We start from the raw sequence: 12,374 nt of genomic DNA on the forward strand, positions 1-12,374 counted from the left end.
TGGGCATCAAAGACCCGACCGAAAGGATCCTAACTTGGATCCTATACAATAAGGAAGCATATCATGGCCCTGTTTTTCCAATGTAAGGCCCCGTTCCCGATGTCTCACGTTAACGTCGTAGTTACTCATAAACACAGTTCTTACAAATCAGAGTTAATTAAACTTTCGTGGAAATGTTAACTTTAATCATTCGATACAAAACATTTGATCTTTTCATTAAAACATAATATTCAACATCTTATTTAAATCATCATTTCTCTTCCATCTTTAAATGCCAGCAATTCAATCCATGCCATGTGTCATCCTCATGCTAGCTCCTTAGTCTGCTCACCTGCGTGCATACTAAAAGTCAGCTACACTGAGTGAGTTCTAATTAATCAAGCAACTTACCATACAACCATAGCGAACTGGCTAGTTTTCTTGACATAGCGATCTGGTGAATAACGAATTACCTGATTCGTTATAACGAACTGGGCGAGTAACGAATCACTTGATTCGTTATCTTGATTTATCATAACGAATTGGCTTTCCATAGCGAACTGGCTTTAACGAATGATCATAACGAACTGCATAACGAATTGAAGCTAGTTCGTTGTTCTTCCTTAATGAATCATCATAACGAATTACTTAACGAATCGAAGCTAGTTCGTCATTCCTTCGTTAACAAATCAGTTCACGAATTAGGGCCAGTTCGTTAAACCTCCGTTAATGAATTACCTTTAATTCGTTGGTTTCACATAACAAATTAGGGTTGGGTTTTAAATATCCTTTTCATCCTTGTACACGTTTTTCCGGCGCCGTCATTGCCGGAAAACCGGGATCTCGTCGGAAAAGCGAGATCTCGCTTATTTCACCACCATTTTCACTGTTTTTCGTCCCGTTCGATCCAGATCTGAGCTAGGGTGATCCCTAAGCTCATCTTTTGACCGGTTTACACCCGATTCCATCCGGATCTCATGACTTTAACGGTTTAAGGTGTCGGCTCATCGTTTCACGACTAGATCTAGCGGGTTTGGGTTCATACAATATCATACTATCATTACCACGGGTCGGGATCGGTTCTTCTTCTTGGTTCGGCTAGAGAAAAGAGAGAAGCTAGAGAGAGCTTAAGTGTGTGTTTTGGGTGGTGTATGGAATATGTGAAATGAATGGATTATGGAGTAAATTATGGCTTATATATTATGGAAGCCCATGATCCTTCCTTCTTTCCTTTTTAACCCAAGTCCATAACTCATATCCAATTAATCCAACACTAGCCCGACTCATAGTTTATTATTTCTCTACTAACTCGAGTAAACTTTCCCACCATAAATAAATAATATATCTGATATTATTTCTAGAAATTTCGGGATGTTACATCCAATGACCAAGTTTTATATCTAATATACTTTTGGATAAAGACAGTACTTAAAAATTTCCTTTCTTTTCATCTTATATAGGATGACCCTTCTATTAGGTCCACCATCCTCCGGAAAGGCAATTCTATTGAAGGCTTTGGCATGACGATTAGACGAAAGCTTAACAATCGGTTTCAAGAAATATATAGCCTCATGAAGATGTTCATCGACTTGTTTGAAACAAATATAATATTTAACTTGGATCACATCATATTTGATTAATACACGTTTAAGGAAAAAGTGACGTACAAAGGTCTTACACTCGGAGAATTTGTTCCATAGAGGCACATAGGACATCTTCATCCATCAGCCAAACTAGTGTTCATGTAGAAAAAATGATAGTAAAAGAAACTCTTGATTTTTCAGCCAGGTTCCAGGGAGTTGGATGCCGATATGATAGTAAATTGTTTACACTTTTACTCTGGTTATGTTTGCTTTCTCTAACGGATGATCATATACATAAAAATGAAAAATAGCTATAAAGGTTTGTCTTCCAAAGTCTAAAAAATACTCTAGGTTAATACTAGGCTAGAGGGAGTATGCATATGATGTGAAATGAGTATTTCCTTTCTCAGTTGATTTGAAAAACTTACACCTAGAGATCTTTTAATTATGTAAAAGAGAAAACCAACCATCATACCTAGCTCTAACAAGCACATTAGAACACTAATTATCATATAACTACATAATGTTATGATAGTTAATATTCATAATACATGAAACCCCTAAATCGATTTTTAAAAGCTAGATTAATATTGTTATATCGCTTTAACATATGTAATCATATTTGACACACATAATGTTTAATTAAATAGACAAAAGGTGTTCCTTGCCCAAATCAAAACTTCCCGTTTTACCACCTATCTAACGTATGTGGCATGTCGCTCTGCAACCTTCACCGTTCATATGTATCAACTTCTATGGATTAAAGTTTTTGGAACAATTTTGAAAGTATAATCTGTTATAGAATTCTTGACTGAGATTGATAGAAGAGAGAAAGAAGCTGGGGTATTTCCAGAACTAGATATTGACCTCTTCATGAAGGTAGAAAGATTCATAACATGAAATAGGAATATATATATATATATATATATATATAGGACGAATATCATTACAGAACTGTTAAATTATTTAAGAACTTGAAGGAACCCTTATAAACTAACGTGTTTTATAAAAATTTTCGTTTGTTAGTGTTATTTGAGTGTAGTTTTATCATTTTTTATATCTATATTAACGATTACAATTTTGAAAATTAGTTTTTATACATTTCTATGTTTTGTTTTACCTTTATGTAAATTTGTTAAAACATAAATTTTACATATATGTAAACTTGTGATTAATATATCTAATCAAAAGTTTTTATTTAAAATATGATAAAACTACTCTTAAATAATGTTACTATTAAAAAATTAAAAAAATGTTTAGTTGTTTAGAGTTCCTAAGAGTTCTTAACTATTTTAAAGTTCTTAAATGATATCAACCCTATATATATATATATATGTAGGGGTGAGATCTAGAGAGAACTCCTCTTAAAGAGAGAACTAGAGAACTTTTAAAAAATTATTTTTAACTATTTCTAAAAAAATATTTTGTGATTTTTTTTCCTTTCCTCATTCTAATAAGATGATATTGTTCCTAAAAAAAGGTCGATGTAATGCCTATGTGCATTAATGTGTATTGTATATATATAATAGTGTTTTATTGCATAAAATACAACACAAATACATTATCCAGTACACACTATTGAATATATGCAAATACGACACTAATAATTGTATGCAAAACACATTATTGCATATATGTAATACAACACTAACGCACATATGCACTATATCGATTTTTTTAATTTTTGTATATAATATAACAATATTGCAAATATACAATACAGACAACTATATATATATATGCTATACAAAACTATTTCAAATATCAAAATGCAAACTATTGCACATATGCATTATAAAAAAATCGATGTATTGCATATATGCATTACAACGTTAACTTTTTTTATTTTTATATTTTTTTGTGGTGAAGAATAACAACATATAAGAAGGATGAAAGAAAAAAAATTTAAAAAGATTTTTTTTAATTAAATTAAAAATACTTCATTATTAGTTCTCTAGTTCTCTCCATAAAATGGAGTTCTCTCATGATCCTCTCCCTATATAAAAAAAATAAAAAAAAAATAACGAGTAATGGATATATGCAATACACCGACTTTTTTTATAATGCATATGTGTAATAGTGTGCATTTTGATATTTGAAATAGTGTTGAATAGCATATATATAGTTGTTTGTATTGTATATTTGGAATAGTGTTATATTATATACAAAAATTTTAAAAAATCGATATAGTGCATATGTGTATTAGTGTTGTATTACATATATGCGATAATGTGTTTTGCATACAATTATTAATGTCGTATTTGCATATATTCAATAGTGTGTATTGGATAATGCAATTGTGTTGTATTATATGCAATAAAACACTATTGTATATATGAAATAGACATTAGTGCACATATGCACTACAGTACTACACCGACACGGTTTTTTTTTAGAGTATCAATATCATCTTATTAGAAAGAGGAAAGAAAAAAAAATCACAAAATATTTTTTTTAAAATAATTAAAAATAATTCTTTAGTAGTTCTCTAGTTCTCTCTTTAAAAGGAGTTCTCTCTAGATCCCACCCTATATATATATATATTTATATATATATAATTTTATTCCATTATATATTGGCTTTCATATACGATATATGCCTTAATGTTCTAATTGAATGTTTTCGATTTAGGCTATTGCAATGGAAGGTGTTGAGAGCAATATAATTACTGACTAGGTATATTATCAAGGTAAGTGGGTGAGAATTATTAGCATACAAATTAGCCAATGGGTTGTTTTCGAAGATAACGTATGATTATAAGTGAAATTCTTCTACATTATGCTCGAGAGTGAATTATATATATATGGTTTTGTAAGGCCCCGTTACCGGTGCCCTACATTGGATGTTGGATTTACTCATAAACACAGTTTTAAATATCAGAGTTAATTAAAACTTCACGCGGAATATAAACTTCAACCGTAAAACATTACATAACTTTCAAATCTTGTCTTATCAAACATTCATAGTCATTTAAAAACAAAACATAGTCTTTTAAAACATCATAACATTTTCTTGAGACGCCAGTGTCTTCAATTCGATTGCCATGTGTCCTCGTCAAGCGTACTGCCTCAATCTACTCACCTGCGTGCATACTAAAAGTCAGCTACGCTGGGTGAATTCTAGTTAATCACACATTATACAATACATACACTTACCTTCGATTATGCATCCGAAAATACATAATAATTACTTTACTAATATACTTTTATTACATAAGTCATACATACGTTTATACTTTATTACTTTCATACTATATGAATTACTGTCCTTTTCTATCTCGGATATTATTAGGGTCCGATCCCTTCCTTTTCTATCTCAGATATTATTAGGGTCTGGTCCCTCTTTCCTTTGTCTATCTCAGATATTATTAGGGTCTGATCCCTTTCTTTTCTATCTCAAATATTATTAGGGTATGTTCCCTTTTTACTTCTCTATCTCAGATATTATTAGGGTCTGGTCCCTTCTATCTCAGATATTATTAGGGTCTGGTCCCTCTTTCTTCATATTCGTACATACCGTCTTTACATACCCATAACATACATACTTTCTTTAATCATTCATACATACTCATATATTGTACGTATATCTATCATACACATTCATCTATCATAAACATACCTCCCTTGTTAGCACGTGCAATATCCGAAGATCGTTCACATATTGACAAGCTTTCATCCACATTTAAGATATACATACATAACATATAAGCCATATAAGGCATACACTTACCAGTTAAGGTAAGTGTATTAACTATCACATCGAGTATGCACATAGCCCCGAAAACATAACAAGGAAATGGGGCTAGAAACTCACCTGAATGCGGTTACGTTCACCGTTAATAGTTATTCCCTTCTTGAGCTGTGCACGACTAACTGTATAACAATTACACGTATCAATTAACTATTACTACTCGCATCGAATTTCTATCATTATATAACCCACAACGAACGGGGGTCCGGGTGCAGCGCCCCTGGCAGCGGGGTTCTAGGGGCAGCCCCTAGCGGGGTCCAAGGGGCAGAGCCCCTGGCTGGGGTTAAGCTGCCAGGTTAGCTTGGAAAAATTTTATTTTCATTAACTGTATTAACACATTTTCTATTAGGATTTTAACTTACTTTCTAATTTGTTAACTCATTCTTCATAACGTATTAAGTCTGATTCGCTATCTGATTCGTTACCGAACTTAACTTAAGCGAAATTAGCTACTGGCGAAACTAACATGAACGAACTTAGCTACTGGCGAAATTAACATCAGCGAACTTAGCTAGTAGCGAACTTAACATCAGCGAACTTAGCTAGTAGCGAACTTAACCAGTGGCGAATTTAACAACAGGAGAAGTTCACAGTTGGCGAACTTGCTTGCAAGCGAACTTGCTTGCAGGCGAAGTTGTTCAGTGCCGGCCACGGGTTGGGTTTTAAGCCATAAACACCTCCGTTTTAACATGAAATCTTTAGATATGACGTTAATGTTTCTCAGAAATCGTTCCCACGACTAATTTTGGATAAAACTCGGCCCGGGAAAGCATAAAGTTTGGACCTTTAAGCTAAAACGTTCAAAACTAGATCTTAGGGGTTCATTTAATCGAGCCGCATAGGTTTATGGGTTCATTAGCTTCGTTTTAGCATCAAGTTTACAACTTTACGTTTCGTTTATACCCGATCTATTTTCGTTCTAAGTTTCAAGGTTAAACGTTAATAAAAACGTAAACTCTATGGTAAAAGACATACCTTTACGTGCTCGTTTGATCTAGGTTAGCTTGCTTACGAGCTATCAATCTTGTATATATCTCGTGTAGTAACGATCTATCAAGAATCACGTTGCTTGGCCTTGGATCTCACACACTCTCTCTCGGCCGTGTATATGTGTAGGTGTGTGTGTGTGTTTTTGAGTATGTAAGCAATATGGATAGATGGAATGAGGATTAGGGTTTTAGGGTGGTTTAAGGGGATATTTATATCCCTTAAAGCCCATGGACCTAAGGCCCATTCCCTTTAATCCATCTTAATTAGTCCAAGTCCATGATCTTCCTTATTAGATGCTAGTTAATATTATTTTACAGACGACAATTTAACGCAACTTTCTTTATTTATTATTAGAATATTTAGGATGTTACAGGTTTGAACTAAATTCAAATAAAATTAACGTGCTAATTGTGAGAATCAATTAGAGTAATTGTGTAATTACATCATAGAGTAATTACGTAATTGCTCTACGATGTAATTACATAATTACTATACTTGGTTATCACAAGTAGCTTGTTATTTCGAATGCCATTTGCAAGCTAACTTTCCACTATATATATATATGTGTGTGTGTGTGTGTGTGGGTGGGATCTAGAGAGAACTCATATTAAAGAGAGAACTAATAAAGAATTATTTTTAAATTTATTTAAAAAATAATTTTTGATTTCTTTTTGTTGATACCTTCTAACAAGTTAATACTGTTCCTAAAAAACTGTCAGTTTAGTGCATATTTGCAATAATGTGTATTTTATATATACAATAGTGTTTTAATGTATATAATACAACACAATTGTATTATACAATTCACATTATTGAATATAAGGAAATATAACACTATTTATTCTATGAAATGCACACTAACGCATATACATAATACAACACTAATGCACATATCCACTATATCAATTTTTTTATTTTTGTATATAATATAATACTATTGCAAATATACAATACAAGTAACTGCATATATAGTAGTCAACACTATTTCACATATCAAAACACACACTATTGGACATATGCATTATAAAAAAGGTCGACGTGTTGCATATATGCATTACAACGATTTTTTTTTATATTTTTTATTTTTATATTTTTTTGTGGTGAAGAATAACAACATATAAGAAAGATGAAAGAAAAAAAATTAAAAAAATTTTTGTTAATTAAATTAAAATACTTTTTTATTAGTTCTCTAGTTCTCTCTTGATCATTTCCCTCTCTCTCTCTCTATATATATATATAAATGATAGAATACGAAAATTGATTATCGTACATTACGTACGCGACACCCACAACCGTAGATTCCAAAAAACACGCGGTGGCAAATTTGTAAATTATTTCAAAATCGTTTCCATCCTAAGTAACCGTTACATCGATTCAACCATCGTCATCGGCGTCATTTGCAGACACACACTTCAATTGAATTTGAATTGAAATACGCCATTTGCCGAAACCTAGTTACAAACGTTCTATATTTTTGTTCATATGATCGAATCGATGATCAAATTGAAGGTCGATTGATAATTATTTGATGATTACGAGATTATATGAAGTGATTTCAGTGTTCAATTTCATGTTACAGGTGTTTAATTTTTTTTTGTTAGTTTTAGAAGTTCTGTTCTGAACACCCATAACTTTTTAGAACTTCTAAACTTTATCAGAACTTCTAAACTTTTTTGAACACCCAGAACTTCTAAACTTTATCAGAACTTCTAAATGTAACATCCGGCCCATCGCACCACCAATATTGTCCGCTCTGCCCACGAAGAGCTCACGGATTTGTTTTTGGTTGCCCAAAACGCTTTGGTGATTGAAGAGGCAGGACATTACTTATGAACCAGTGATCTCTCTTGTCCACGGCCGATGTGGGATAGCCTAAGAGTGGGACGATGTTGTGTTTGCCAAGGGTGTTACACTAAACTTTTTTAAACACCCTGAACTTCATAGAACGTATTAGAATGCTTAAAGATGTTTATTTTTTTAACACCCAGAACTTCTTTGAATGTATTAGAACGTTTAAAGATATTCTTTTTGGGTCAGAACGTTTAAAGGTCTTCAGTTTTGTTTCAGAACGTTTAAACATAATATTTTGAACCATAATCAGAGCTCGATTGAGTGCGTTACTTTTGCAATTCCATAATCGATTGATGATTCTAAAGCCTCTTACACATCAATTCGATTGATTAAATCATCAATTTTTGATCAATTTAAGATTTTTATTGTTTTGTGACGTTCTATTTCCATTTTGGTTTTTGACTTTTGAGATTTCATACTGTAAGTATTGATTAGAGTTTAGAAATAGGATGAGATAGATTAAGGAGTTCTAATTTGGATTGGAATCGATTTGAAATCGATGAATTTGATCAGAAACTACTGTTTGGGTTATTTACGAATTTGCCACCTGATCGATGTCGAAAGGTCAATTAAAAACAATTTTGTAAAATACCTTTACTAGCTAGGGAAAGTAGGGTGTCGAATCCACAGGGAATCAGTGGAAAGTGCAAGTGAAACTCGAATTTTATTATAAAAATATTTAAAATGGACAAACGATGTCAAGCAATTTAAATGAGTAGTTTGTAAACAATGATGTAAAAATAACCAAACTCCAGGGTTCGGGTTTTGCAGCAAGTTAAGGAATTGATTAACTTCTTTGGACATTTTCTTATAAAATATGTAAATCAAAAGACTTAACGATTGACTGTGTTGATCGTCAGAACTGAATCCGAACAACTGACACGGCTAAATGAAAATCTATTTGATAATTGGTTTTCCTTGTTGAAACACAAAATCAATAATATGGTTAAAGATAAACGGGTCAATGACGAAAAAAATTAATCCTAATTGTTGATGACCACAAATCAATTAACTGACAAAAGATTAAGTAATCAATTAATAAAAACCTTTTAAGCACAAAAACAAACACAAAGAATTGATTTACCGAATGATTAATCAATTACAAATCCAAAGTTAAAGTATATAATAACAAAACCTAACAAGCAACTCAACCCTACACCCGGAGATGGTTATGAAGTCTTTAGCCTTGCATCTTGATCTTCATGCTTTTGATTATGATGTTGGAGAAGGTGTTCATGGATCAATCTCGTGATTAGGATGAGTGTTGGTGGTGTAAGATGACCTCCAAGAAGTCCCAAACTGAATAATATTGAATACAATCGACTTTAGGGTTTAATGGCTTTAAATATAGAAGAAAATCACCAAAATCCCTTTTTCCGTCAGACCAGACCATAAAGCTACGGTCTGGCCACCGTAGCTTACGGTTCAACCGTAGCTTACGGTCTCTGCACTCTGCTTTATGGTCTACAAGGCCAAATACTGTTTTCTTCATAAAATCTTCGTTTCAACTATGTTTTCCTCCCTGTTTGCGGCCACGTCTTCGTATTTCAAGTATCTATCCCATCATAGATCATTACTTTCAATTCCACTTCATCATGAATGCTCCAAATTCACTCCTTTAAGCTTCATTAAGCTCCGCACACCTGTAAACATAAAACCTATCAAAGTATTTGTGTTCGATACATATAAGCAAGTAAAACACATAATATAAAGCACTTTCTTTCATCCTTACATCACATCCTCACACTTACCATTTGCTTTCCCTCAAGCAAATTCTCATGCAACACATACACCTCGATCGATGGTTCATCAATTATCAGTATTAATAATAGTGAGGTATATGGTCATACCCAATTCCCAAGAACTGACACTGTCAAGGTTGATAACCCACCAAACAATTTAAGGATACGTTTTAAAACTTTGAAACCGCCCAAACGAGTGTACTTTGTTTCCGGTTAAGGCACACCTGGTCATACCCCTCATAATATAACATCTCTCCTCTCGGTTTAATATCTAGACCAGCAAAAGATGTGCTAGTATCTCTCTGCCCTTAATACCAAGTATGAACACAATGTAATAAGCTTGGAAGCATGTCATATCTCCACCCATATAATGCTTTGACACAAATGCAAATAAAGAGGACTTAAAACGGGTTGTAACGGGGCTAAGTGTAAGGGTATGGAAGGGAATCTTTAAAGTAGCTCAGACGATCCGATCCGGCTTATTACAAAACAACTAAATAAACAATGACTTAATTTATTCCAATGACTAAACAACTAAACAAACTCACTGACTTCATTTACAACCAATACTGACTAGAACATTGACTCTTTTTGAGCTTTTCTTTGACTTTTCAGTTTTTTTAAACTCATAATACTTGAACATTGCAACTTTAACACAATTTTTTTCCCCTTTTTTTGAAGCACAATAAACATAATGCTTAATACACCCTATTCATAAATACTAAAACAATTACAAAGAAACCTATTAAGCCGGATCATCACGCCTTATAACACCGGGGTTGATTGAATGAAAGAATAGGTCCAATAATGTTTTCTAAGGGAACCAACCCCCCGCCCCTCTCATTATCCACGCTCATATATGTAACGTATGAGGCCCAACCCCGAATACCCACACTCTCACTCATCCAGACGAGGCTTTACTTAATTGCCTCTATCACTTTTGCATTCATGCCAAGCTAAGATCTCGAAATGCATGAGACAACCAAGTTATATATATTATGGGCATACTGGTTACTCTCTATAATGGCACTCAAATGACATGTGTAAATACTATATATTATATTTGTATTACATATAAGGCAAACCTTACACACGTACCGGAGGAATTAGGCTGCCGGCATGAAACATGTGTACATGTCCCCATGACTCGTTATACCCATCTAAACAGTCCATTTTAATTTTCTTTTTAAAAAACATTTGCATGGAAAGACTTTCCAGAAGCTTAAAAACTGACCATGACGAAAGACCTCTACTTGGCATTAATACTATCAATTAACAAGTTACAATTCCGGCTTTTGCGAACAATCAAGCTACTCTAAGGCCAAATTTTTTTTAATTTATCCACCATCCCCACACTTGAGGTTGACATTGTCCTCAATGTTTAAAAATATAACTTTTAAAAGAACATTAACGAGGACGGTGTTAAAATTTAATTCTTATTAATTTTAAAACCAGGCTTAATGTGATGGAAATATCAACTTATACAATTTCACTTTTAACAACGCAACTAACAAAATAAAAAAAATTATGAAAACGAAATCACCTGATATAGCAATTAGTAAATCATGTGCACTCGTGCTTGCTTGAAACGAACATGTTTCCCCAACTCACTCAACTGTCTTTGCAAACTATCACACGTGAAGAAGCATGCTTCTCACAGTATTAGAATAGGCATTTTAAACTGTTTGCAAAACTATTGATTTTAATTACCAAGCCGAGTTAAATAAATTTCATAATTAAATTTGTAAACGAGTAGATAGGTTAAAAGACCTAACTCACTTTCGTAGGAATCAACATTGCATTTAGCATATGCAACAAGCCCTTTAAACCCCCCGGTAGCCCAGGTGGACGAGTGAGGTCTCGTGAGGGTTTATAGCGAACTACACCCACAAAGTACAGATACAACAAAAATATACACGTACCTGAATCAACCATAGCAAAAGGAACATGAACGCACGTCGGATATTCGAAACCTCGTAACTTAAAATTCTTTCACTGAAACACTACAAAACTTCGACTTCTCCATGTGACATCCCCACACTTGAATTTTTCTACAGTGGTACGCTTGAAATAAAAGATTAAACAAACTAAAAAAAATAAAATAAAATACAAATTGAAATAAAATTCGGGTTGCCTCCCGGTCAGCGTTAAGTTTTTGTTAAGGTCTTTAGACGGACCGTTACCTTATTTGGCGGTTATGGTGGTCTAATGGAGTGCTTACCTTGCTCCACCTCATTCTTCTTACTTCTCCAACACAATGGTAGCTCTAATGTGTCCCACCTAGGCCCAAAACATGCCAACCTCCTTTGTTCATTCTCGAATCCGGGTGGTTTCTTTACCTTGTCCTTATTTGGTGGTTTGTTCTTCTTTGGTCCAACCTTTTCCTCATCGACCACCACTGTCTTAGTGTTGTTTGTTGAACTTACTGTCGCTTCACTTTTTAAATCTACTGCATTAAGCTCTTCATTCTCTCGTTCAC

Source organism: Bidens hawaiensis, unplaced genomic scaffold (genome assembly GCF_021521415.1).
Source record: "Bidens hawaiensis isolate Kalapana, Puna unplaced genomic scaffold, B.hawaiensis_p1.1 tig00026596_1, whole genome shotgun sequence".
NCBI classification, from domain to species: Eukaryota; Viridiplantae; Streptophyta; class Magnoliopsida; order Asterales; family Asteraceae; genus Bidens; species Bidens hawaiensis.